Here is an 11,915-nt window from a genome sequence, read left to right as displayed (position 1 = left end):
ATTGCAGTATGCACGACTTGTAGCCTCACTGCTACACCTACGTACTAAACACCTCTCCACTATTTACTACTCTCCCTGCGGAATTGTCCAAGAAGGAATTACCTCATAGGCTGCTAGTTAATTCGTCTACGAACCTCCGCGCGTCTTAGATCATTGTGGATATATTTTGAATGCGCGCAGATTCGCTTCCAGTTATCGCTCGATTTTAGCATAAAATCTTTAATATACGAGGGGTGCCTTTTATATGTCGGGATTTGGCAACCCTGGTGTTGCAATCTGGCAACTGATCATTTTTTGGCGATGAAGCTCCATCAAGGACCAGTGTTTATCGATGGTATGGTGAATTCAATCGTGGTCGTAGTTCACTCCAAGACGAATTTCGTGAAGGTCGTCCAAAATCAGTTGTTGTTGCGAAAACCATTGATGCTGTGCGCGAACTGATATTGCAAGATCGTCATGTGACCTATCGTGAGATTGAGACAATCTTAGGCATTAGTGGGACCAGCATACATTCAATATTGCATAAACATTTGACTGTCAAAAAAATTTTTTCGCGTTGGATCCCACACAATTTGTCAATCGCTCAAAGAAAGGCTCGTGTCGATTGGTCGAAGGAAATGCTCAAAAAATACGATCGCGGGGCTTCTAAACACGTCTATGACATCGTGACAGGTGACGAATCATAGATTTACGCGTATGAGCCCGAAAATAAACAGCAGCCGACTGTATGGGTGTTTCAAGGTGAGCCAAATCTAACAAAAGTTGTTCGCGCACGAAGCACTTCCAAGCAAAGGGTCACCTGTTTTTTCGGAAAAACTGGACATATCGCAACCGTACCACTAGAACAACGCAGAACAGTAAATTCTGAGTGGTACACAACCATTTGTTTGCCAGTTGTCTTCCAAGAAATTAGAAAAACCAATAGCCAAAGACGGATCACTCTTCTCCAGGATAATGCGAGCTCTCACACATCGGCTCAAACAACTGCATTTTTGAGCACCCAAAACATCGAATTAATGGGTCATCCGCCGTATAGTCCTGACTTGGCACCGAATGACTTCTTTTTATTCCCGCACGTAAAAAACAAACTGAGAGGTCAACGTTTTTCGACACCTGAAGAAGCGGTTGCGGCATTCAGAATGCATGTTTTGGAGGTACCTCATTCAGAGTGGCAAAAGTGTTTCGACAATTGGTTCAAACGCATGCAAAAGTGTATAGATCTTCATGGAGAATATTTTGAAAAACAATAAAGTGATTTTCGATGATTAAAATTTGTTTTTGTTCTCTAATCCCGAAATATAAAAGGCACCCCTCGTATCCTCCGATTAATATACCACAAGTTTCGGGAGCATAGCGTGGTCATTGGAACAAGACGTGATCAGCGTCTTCTTCCCTATCCGTGCAGAATGGCCAGTTTGGGGAACTGTCATGGCCGAATCTATGGAAGTATTTTCGAAATACTCTGTGCCTTGAAAGAAATTGGGTTGAGTGGAAGTTTGTTTCTCCATGATTCTTTTCTAACCACGTCGTAAGAACGGGTATTAGCCCATGCCTCCATCTACTTTTCGGTGATCTGTTCCACAGGTCTTGCCAGTGAGCGGTCGAACGACGCCTTTCTTCTTCTGCAATAGTTTTAGGACTTGCTCCGCCATCGTGTTCAGGTAGCCTCTCTGCATTTCTTTCGCCAAAATGTCTACGGGGACTAGCCCAGCTATAACGAAGGAAGCATCGAACGAAGTTTTACGGAAGCCGCAGATAGTTCGCAAAGCGCTTAGCCGATAGACGGCTGTCAGCTTTTTTGTCAAGCAATTTAAGTTCAGTGCATCAGCCCAGATCGGTGCGGCATACAAAAGAACCGATCTGACTACCTTGCTTAATGGTATTTTTTGCTGTGGCTAGGTCCGCCTTTGTTTGACATGATTCGCGACAGTCAGGACTGCACACTCGAAGCCTTCTTCACAGCGTATTCCAGGTGTGTTTTGAAGTTTAAATGGCTGTCAACCATCACACCTAGGCATTTTATAGCGGGATTTGAACTAATGGTTACAGACCCAACATTTATTTTTATAGTTTCTACTACCTTTCTGCTGCTTATTAGAACTACAACGGTCTTTTGCTCAGCTAATTCCAGTTTCATAGCCAAGTCTTGATCCTCCTTAATGATTCGCTGGCGATCCTCTCAATTTCGTGGATTAGCATCCGCTGAATACTGAAAAATGATCTCAAAGTCAAATCTTACAAGATCCAAAAGGCGCATGATCTCATATCAAAGCAGCAACAAGTCGGACTTGAGAAGTTGCTTCGCTTGCCCGGAAAATGGTCAATTTCCAAACACTGTGTTTTCTGACGAGACAATTTTTAAAACTGAGCCATTCGTAAACTTCCAAAACGACCGTTCGTACGAGAATTTGAGTTATCGATTGGCACCCACCACGGGTAATGGTTTGGGCCGCTGTAATCGCTGGCGTCAAGGTAAATGTGAAATATTATCGGAAAAGTATTCTAGAGGTTTCTTTGAAGCCGTGGGCAGACAAAAATTTCGGTGGCAGACCATCTCTCAAAGCTCGAGTGAACCAAGGACCGTTAAAAAACAACGTTCCGAACTTCATAACGTCCACACAATGGCTTTCAAATTCCCCAGACGCGAATCCGATGGATTATTCTCTTTAGGCTATTTGGGAGAGCAAACTCCGAACTGAAAGATTGACCAGTCTCGACGCGCTGAAGAAAGTCATTGTCCGCGAGTGGGCCAAAATACTTGCAAGTCACATTCGGGCAGCTTGCGATTCATTTCTGGACCATCTCAAGGCCATAGTCAAGGCCAAAGATGGTAATGTCGAGCAAAAGTAAATGGATTCTTAATTTTGTATTATTTTCACACATTTTTTACTTTGAATTGAATAAAAGTAATTTTCCAAACCAAATTTATGGCCTTTTTAATTGATTACACTTCGAGTGCCACACCCTGTATAGCGGAAAAAATTTATTTTTGTTAATTTTTTTAAATTTTTTAAATAAAACCACTTAAATCATTTAAAGTGGCTTTGAGGCTTTCAGTTAATACCGCCAAAAAATTTAAAATAATATATATTTTTTTAAATTTATTTATGCATTTAATTTATGACCCAAACATTTCAGCTGAGAAATTTGCTGTTAAAAAATCGCACTGATTAACATCGGTAACTCTACACGTTCAAGATGTAATTAGCCCACTTATTTTGTTTCCTACTCCATCATCATTTGCTTGGGACTATTTCTTAACTTCCGTCTATGTGGGGCGTTGTTCGCCACAGGCTGTCGTCAATTCAGTGTCGCTACTCCCTCTTTGCTAATACTCAGTTTCTCGCACCAGACTGCCAGTCTGAATGCTTTCTTTAATCTGCATTATTTATGCACAAATATACAGCCACATCTACATATTCGCGAAAATAGTTTTGTCTATTTGACTATTTGACATTTCGACCGCTTTTTCATTTTCCTTCCGTTTGCTGGCAGTACCTACAGCTACCTAAATAACCATCAAGTCAACGATGCCGGCGCGCTTTGCGTGAAAATTGCAAAAGTGAACGCCTTTAACCATTACCAGCCCAGTGGGCGACACTGCTGCGGCTGCACTTGAAGCTATTTGTTGTTTTTGTTGTTGTTGTTGTTGCTGTTGCTGCTGTTTTATTTCTATTTCGCTTTGCCAGTTAGTTTGGCTGTTAATACCATTCCGAAGCTGACCAACTGTGCTGACTTTCAATCCAATGCCTGTCTGTCCGCGCATCCATTCATTTCACCTGACGCCTATTCAACTCTTTAGTTATCGGCTTTTGCCATTTAAGCCTGTTTGTTGGTCGCTGTCGCTGAGTATCTGTGAAGTGTACTCAAAAAATGCACTCAAAATTGATGAACTTTTTGCTGTTGTTGTTGCTGATGTTGTTGCTGCACTGCTACTCTATTTGATTTGTTGTTGACTTACTGTTGAAGTGTTCTTGTTATTGTTATTTGCGCGCTGTGCTGGTGCAGTCTGTGTGGTTACTTTTTAATTGAAGTAGGAAGTAATTTTCTGCTTTTGGGAAACACTTTTTGATGGCGTCCATTTACTTTTGCCTTCGCTTTCATTTGCTTAATTGCAGTTAAACTTTGAAATGTTGCATTTACAACTTACGATTGTTAATGTCGTTGTTGTTGTTGCTGTTGGTGTTACATTTTGCTGGCTACTCTAGTTTGCAACTGAGTTTTCTTTCTGCCAATTTAACAACAAATTGAAAGGTTATCATTGTGCTGGCTGTCACTCTGCGGCGGTTGTGTATCGCTGTTGCTGTAGTTGCTGCGTGCGCTCCAAAACGCTGCCTGATTACACTGGTTAACAGCAAAGATGTGCATTGGAAGACATTAAACAATTCTTCGTGTTTATCTTCTCACATTTATTTAGGACTAACCTCATAACTTCTGACCTTATAGTTTTAGAGGAAAAGATTTTAGATTTAATTTTTTTTTTGAAAATTAAAAAAAAAAAATCATCTAATAATTTCTGACTTCTGAAGTTAATTTTTTCCCACAAATTAAAATAAATTAAAACTGTAAGAAGGAAAAAGTAAAACGAATTTAATAGTTTTTCTCGAATATGTAGGGTGGACCATGTAAAATTTGCTTTTTTATATCGGCTATCAATATTTTTTCAAACCTTCTTTTTATTTTGAAGATTGAACATTGCCATTTATGAATGAAAAATAATATCGGTCAAATGACTGCCACGACTGGCTTTACAGTAGGCCATTCGATCAACCCAATTTTTAAGTACATTTTCGATTGTTTGGCCTCCAATTTCGATTTCGTGTTTTAAAACATCAATCGTCTCTGGTTCGCATAGCATTTGCCCTTAACGGCTACCCACAAAAAATAGTCCAATGGGTTTAAATCACAGCTCCGAGGAGGCCAATTGATATCGGAATTTCGGCTGATTATTCGGTTTTCAAAAACGGTAGCCAAAAGTTCGAGTGTAACTTTGGCAGTGTGACAAGTTGCACCGTCCTGTTGAAACCAAATGTCGTCCATGTCATCCTCTTCAATTTTTGGAAACAACTCGTTGAGAATGTCACGGCAACGCTCGCCATTTACTGTAACCGCGGCTCCTCGCTCATTTTCGAAAAAAAAAATGGCCCGATGATGCCGCCAGACCAAAAACCGCACCAAACAGTGACTCGTTGTGGATGCATTTGCTTCTCTACAGTACCGTGTGGATTTTCTGAGCCCCAAATCTGACAATTTTGCTTATTGACGTAGCCACCGATGTGAAAATCAGACAAGAAGAAGAAGGCTCACCACTTTGAAAATAGGTTTTCAATATATCCCAATTTTGCTCAAGCGTATAGTGTCCCATTTCGTAAATGTCAAACCTTTAAGTAAATTATGAACACATTTGACATGTCATTTGTGTTACCATTCTCAAAAAAATAGGTGGTTCAAAAAGCAAACGCTACATATATGGCCCACCCTGTACTTATAAAGAGTGGTTAAGTTTCAAGGGCCGGTGTTGATTTTGAATAAAATACCATTTTTTTTAGGAAATTATTATCATTTCTCTTTATTATCATAATACTGGTATGGCTTAATTATGCATGAAACAACGGTACACCTTTTAGCCCTTGAATTCTTGCTGGCTTATCGACGTACACCTTTTCTTTCAAACAACCCCAAAGAAAGAAGTCCAACGGTGTCATCATATGATCTTGGCAGCCAATTGACATCGCCGCGACGTGAGAGTATTCGGCCATCAAATTTTTCGCGCAAAAGAGCCATTGTTCGTTAGCTGAGTGACAAGTGGCGCCGTTCTGTTGAAACCACATATCGTCCACATCCATATCTTCCAATTCGGGCCATAAAAAGTTCGTTAGCATCTCACGATAGCGAACATTATTCACAGTAACTGCCTGACCGGCCTCATTTTGAAAAAAATACGGTCCAATGATGCCGCCGATCCATAAACCGCACCAAATAGTCACTCTTTGTGGGTGCATTGGTTTTCCGCTAATTACTCTTGGACTATCATTTGCCCAAATGCGGCAATTTTGCCTATTGACGCATCCACTGAGGACGATTAAATTTACCGAAAAAATCACGAAGTGCGCGATAAGCAATTTGATTTAAACGCCCGTTTTCATAATAAGCCTGAATAACTTTAACGCGTTGCTCGATTGTGTATCTTTCCATGGTTCAAATTGAATTAGTCTGAAATTGAAAAATGTGAAATGAAATGCAGAAAAAAACTTGACATTTAGGTGTGGTTCACATTCAACATCGGCCTTTGAAATTTAACCACGCTTTATAAGAAATATTTTTATGCATAAATGGGCTTTTATTGTACAGAGTAAACAAATCTTTGAATAAAGAAAGATTTGCTTCTCTTAATTACATAGGTCATGTTTTTAAGTTATTGTACTATTTACATTTAAATTTATTGTTGTATTCGATGTGGTTGGTTTCGGAATTGCTTTTTAAATCATTTGCCTCTCAAATTATGAATGTAATCGAGCTTAAAAGCAAACATGTCTCTCTCTCTCTCTCTCTATCTCTCTATAGTGTCGTGTAGTATGATGTGCTTTGCTCTCTGTTTACAAGCCCATGCGCTCAGCTACATGCAGAGTTTTTTGTGAGTGGCTTAAAATGCCCAATGAATAAGCCGGTGTAGGGGTTCAATATATGTATATATATAAGTACAAATGTTGCTAAAGAAATATTAATAGAAAAAAGATCGATGTGTTCAGCCTCAGTGGCAGAAGTGGTGTGTGTCGAACAACTTAAGATCGAGCTTGACGATCCATCATAAAAGGTAACGAGTGAAAGTAACAAAATAAAGAATAGAATTCGTTTATGTAGCATTGCATGATGCCTTTATATTTATACATACATACATGCGTGTCCATTTCGCGGCTTGTGATTTTCGCTTGATTACTCACAACTTTCTTCTCTATCCATCGTTTTGCCTGGTAAGTAGCCTAATTTTTTGTAATATTGAATTATTGAGCAAACAAATTTGTTACTTTTAAATTTTGTCACTTACAAAATTTTTTCCTAATTAAACTTGTAATTTTTATTATTTATTTTATTATTTATTTACTTATTTATCCAACGATTTCTTTTTAATATTGAAATATAGAGGGGAGCAATTTATAAAAAAATTGTTACTTTTCAATTTTTTTTTTATTAAATTTGGAATCTGCAATTTTTTCATGAAAAAAATTTAAAATGCTTAATCAGTTTCTCAGTTTCTACCAGACCCATCGAAAAGTGTTGTATTTTTGTATAGTTTATGGAAAAATGGAAGCGGGCAACCGCCGTAATAGCGCAGACACACCAAATTTAGCGAAGTCCTCAACCATCTGTGTGATCCTTCTGCCAGAAAAATGTGATGGCGCTTCAAGTAAGAAGGCGCTGTTCCTTAGCAACGACACTTGGGCATTTCCACTACTTAGGACTGGTAGCGGAAGGCTAATCACGTACCCCAGAAAGCAAATAGATTAATGAAACCAACGCAACACAAGTCTTGTCGAGGCCCAATGCTCGCGAAAGGAGTGAACAAGGGAAAAAAACTGTAGTTCTTTAGTTGGTAAAATTTTATGTCATAAAGTGGAACCCTGTTTTTTGGAAAGAATATCGGTAAACTGCAAATATCTCAATAACTTCTCTATAAATTAGCTCTCTTTTTTGGGATCAGCGAGCAGTTCTACATACGAACTTAATAAGGACATACAGCACACGAAACAAAAATTTAATTAATAAATCAGTGTTATTTGGCTTTCAATGAATTATCGTATTTCGCTTTTCAGCATCAACAATTTAGGTATCAGGTTTGATAAAAACTTTGTAAATAATAGACAATTCTTCCTTGAAGAATATTACTTTTGCTGCGATGATTAGCCGTAGTAGATGTAATTATACTGAGATCGATGCCGGAGGTAGCGTAGAGTCTCCCAAGTCGATAACCTCCCTGGCAAGCTCTGGAGCGCAGATAAGAGAAATGACTCTCGAGTCGTTTGAGCTCCTCCATACAGAAGTGGACCAGAAGACAGCTGCGACATGGCGACGACAGGACCTTGATTGCAGCTTGACTATCGGAAAATTTATTTATGTCTCCCTCTCAACTGTGATTCCTTAGCATTTTGCATGCCTGCAGTATCGCGAAGATCTCTGCTTGAAAAACACTATTAGTTTTCGGCAGTTTAACTGATACTGAAATTTTGGCTGCTTTAGAGAAAACTCCCGGTCCGCCTCTAGATGCCATCTTAGATTCGTTGAAGGAAACAAAGTGCCTGTGTTCGTGCAGACTCTCCCCTCCTTCTGATCCAGCCTGCTTGTAAAGATAGTCCTAACACAACCCTCAAAACCCAGCTTTCGATGGGAGAGATCTGTACGAAGGACGGAAAAAGCTGCCTCAAAATACTACCATGTCCTACAGAATATGGCCTCCAGAGGCTAACTTAGGGGGAGAGCGCTCTGAGCAGCAATTGATTGAACGTGAGGATCAAATGGAAGTAAGTGTAGAATGATGTTAGCGGCCACAGTGGGGCATGTTCTACACTTTCCAGTGATGCCATATAGTGATCCAATGTAGTTCACTGTACTCTCTCTAATTTAGTGGTGTTCGAATAGCTGCCCACCAAACTAGGCAGCTAAATGTCAAAATTGGCAGCACCGCGAAGTTGTAAATTCAAACTACGACATGAGGCTGAATACCCCATTTACTGTCGAACATATAATAGATTGACAGGAGAATAAAGGTATATTGGTCTTCTTAACTCGATATTCGATGTGCAGCTTTCAATGGAGCTTGAGGTTAAGTATTACACCAAGATACTTGAATTCCGACGAAAGCGAAAGAAACTGGTTGGTTAATCCAGAAAGTGTAAAATGTACAGTTTTGGTTCCTGGTGAATAGCATCGAAGTTGATTCTAAGATCGCAACTGGCAGCCCATCGACTGAGTGCAGCCAATGCTCAGTAGGGCCGAGTGTGGGTATATGCTATCAGCTTTTTTCCTCGTCGTTTCTTAACACATCAGAGCCAGAGACCTCAAGCCTGATTCGAGCGAAGGCTGGGCAAACGCACCGAAACTGGTCCGCTGTCTTATCCTTCTCTCCACACGCTGTGACCCGTCATCATTCCAACCAGCTGCCTACAGTCTCCTCTGCTTAGTAACAGAGGGACTTCGACAGTCGGTCGGACATAACAGATAACATGGGTTTTGTGCATCTGCAGCCTCTCTCAGTCTGCCACACTCGCTTTTGGGTTAGAGTAACTCGTTTACAAACCGTGGCTTTGATGGCTGTAGAAGGGATTGGCAAAACCGGCTTCGGGCGAAGGAAGTTGGTCTTAGAGCCCATTCTAGCTAAGGAGTCAGAGATTTCGTTACCCAGGTGCTATCACCTTTGCTCCACCCCCTTTTAAGCGAGTTAGAATTTCGTCAATAGCCACTAGCCAAAAGAGAGCCGAGAGGGCATCATTCTGCGGTGTACCCCTATGCACGAATCTAGTGATTCTGGTCCCTCCAATCACAGCAGTCACTTATTTAGTGTGAGTGACAATTGACTCAGCCCTAAAATTAGTTAGTCTAGGTAGGCATGCTGAGCTGGACATAATTTGGTTTCTGCGTGCTCTCGAATGTGATAGTCGATCACCTTCAGAATATAGGAGTTAAGATTTATATGCTTGAAGTCCTTGGCCAAGACGTGGCCCCTCCTTCCTGCTTTGGCGAAGAAGACCACCTTAGCTTAGGCCGCAATGTGGCTTAACGCGTTAGACGCCAAAAATATCTTATGAAGGACGGTAACCACTAAGGTTTTAGTCCTCTGAGGCATCACTGCCAAGATACCGCCAATACCAAGAGCTTTGAATCAGAAAAAACTTTCAATTGATCATTTGATTTTGTTGACAGGCAGAATAGATGTCAGGGCAACCTCAGGTAGCCCCTTCTGCCGACTCGTGTCATCATTACAAGCTGGAGCAGTTGAATTTACCAAAAAATGGACATCAATAAGAATTTTTAAAGACCTTTCGGCGGATACAGCCAACTCCTCATTCTCTCTTTTGACAAGAGTTTTACATGAATGGTCTTGGGATAGGAACTTGCTTAGTCTTGCAGAGTTTTTCACTGATTCAATGGATTCGTAGTACTCTTTCTAAGCTAGAAGCTTCTTAATTTGATAGCAGTCATTGAAAGCTTTTCTGTCTTTCTGTTGTTGTTGTTGTTGTTGTTGTAGCAGCATAAACAATCACCATAGATATACTAGGAATGCTGCTGAAGTGACAGTCTTTGGCCGGATATAAGTCCGGCTCATTCCGGTTACGTAGAACCGACTGACCTTCTCTTTCAAATCACTCAGCGTCTTACTCCACCAGGCAGGAAAGTTTTTCTTGCTAAAGGATATTGGACAGGCTACCCTTTTTTGTGTTCCATTTGGATGCCCAGTTGTTCTGAAATGGAAATTTATAAGTTACTCCTGCTCAACTTCTAATTGAAAACCCTGTGAAAAAGAAAGGCAACCATTTTTTCTTTGGAGTTTCTACGGGGAGATAAGATTTTCTGAACGAAATCGATTTCAAAGAGGATCAGCCTATGTCCTAAAAGGTGCTCAGTCATTGATGTCATATATGTTTTAGTGCTTTAGTTATGATTATAACGGAGCTCTTAAAAGTTTTTCCGCCATTTGGATGCAGACGAAAAATCCGATTAATCGATTTTCCGAACTCAACGAAAAAATTATATTTCCAAAAAAAATTCGAGAACTTTATTTTGGCAATTATTTTATTAATTATTTTCTTTTGCTATAATAATATGGTTTTGAAAGTCAAAATTCATTTTAAAAGTAAGAATTGGTTAGCATATTTTTTACACCCACAACTGATTACTAGTCAGTGGGTCAGCTTCCCTCAATAAAGAAGCTCAAAAGGTTGAAACTGTAACGAAAAGTAACATTGAGAGAGTGACAAATACAATAATAAAATTGTAATAAAAGTATACATATATTTTATAAATATATTGAGGTTAGGTAGGTCTATCGCTAAGAAAAAATATTTTTGTGAAACTATGGAAAATTTAACCGAAATCGTCTAGCCACACTTCTTCTACAGCTAAGTAAATCAAGCAAAATGGCTTGTGATTTTGTGTATTTACCACTTAATTTCTAAAATATGAAATTCATTTACATAAATATTTACTTTAATCAGTGATAACCAGTCTATTAAATGGTGAATATCAAATATTTCCCCTGCACTAAAGGCTTAAATCTACAGCAAATTCTCGAAATGCGAGCAAAAAACAAAATATGTAATTGAATATGTAAATAAAATTTATGTTTATATTTGTATTTGTATTTATATTTATATACCATATATACATACACTCGTGTTCACATATTTAAGTCGGTTTGTCTTTTTGCAATAATCGCATTTTGTTTTTATAAAAATATACTGATGCTTTCCATTTTAATTTAACCGGTCTATTCGGGTCATGTTCTTCGATTTCGATGTAACTCAAATATGTAGCTCTCTGGTCAAAATAATGAGAAATGTATTTTTTGTTCGCCCGAAAAAAATTTTTTTCAAGAGTTATCGGCAATTTTGTTTTTCGGCTCAAACTCGATTGTTTTAATTATAAAAGATTTTTTTTTTTAACTGCTCATAACTTAGTCAAAAATGAACCGATTTTAATGATTCTGGGTTCAAAATGATCGTCATTACTTGAGCGAGCGACTTCATGTAGAAACAAATGCAAAAAAGTAGTTGAAAATTTTTATTTTGCAAAAAACAAAATTCGAAATTTTTTCGAAATTCAATATTTCAAAAAGTGTATTTTTTTTTAACTTTTTCCAAATCAAGAGGACACCTCAAACTTCAATTGAGCTGAATGCCCAGTAGTTAAAATGAGTTGTTTTT

The sequence above is a fragment of the Anastrepha ludens genome, chromosome 2 (genome assembly GCF_028408465.1).
Source record: "Anastrepha ludens isolate Willacy chromosome 2, idAnaLude1.1, whole genome shotgun sequence".
Lineage (NCBI taxonomy): Eukaryota > Metazoa > Arthropoda > Insecta > Diptera > Tephritidae > Anastrepha > Anastrepha ludens.
This window is presented reverse-complemented; position numbering follows the sequence as displayed.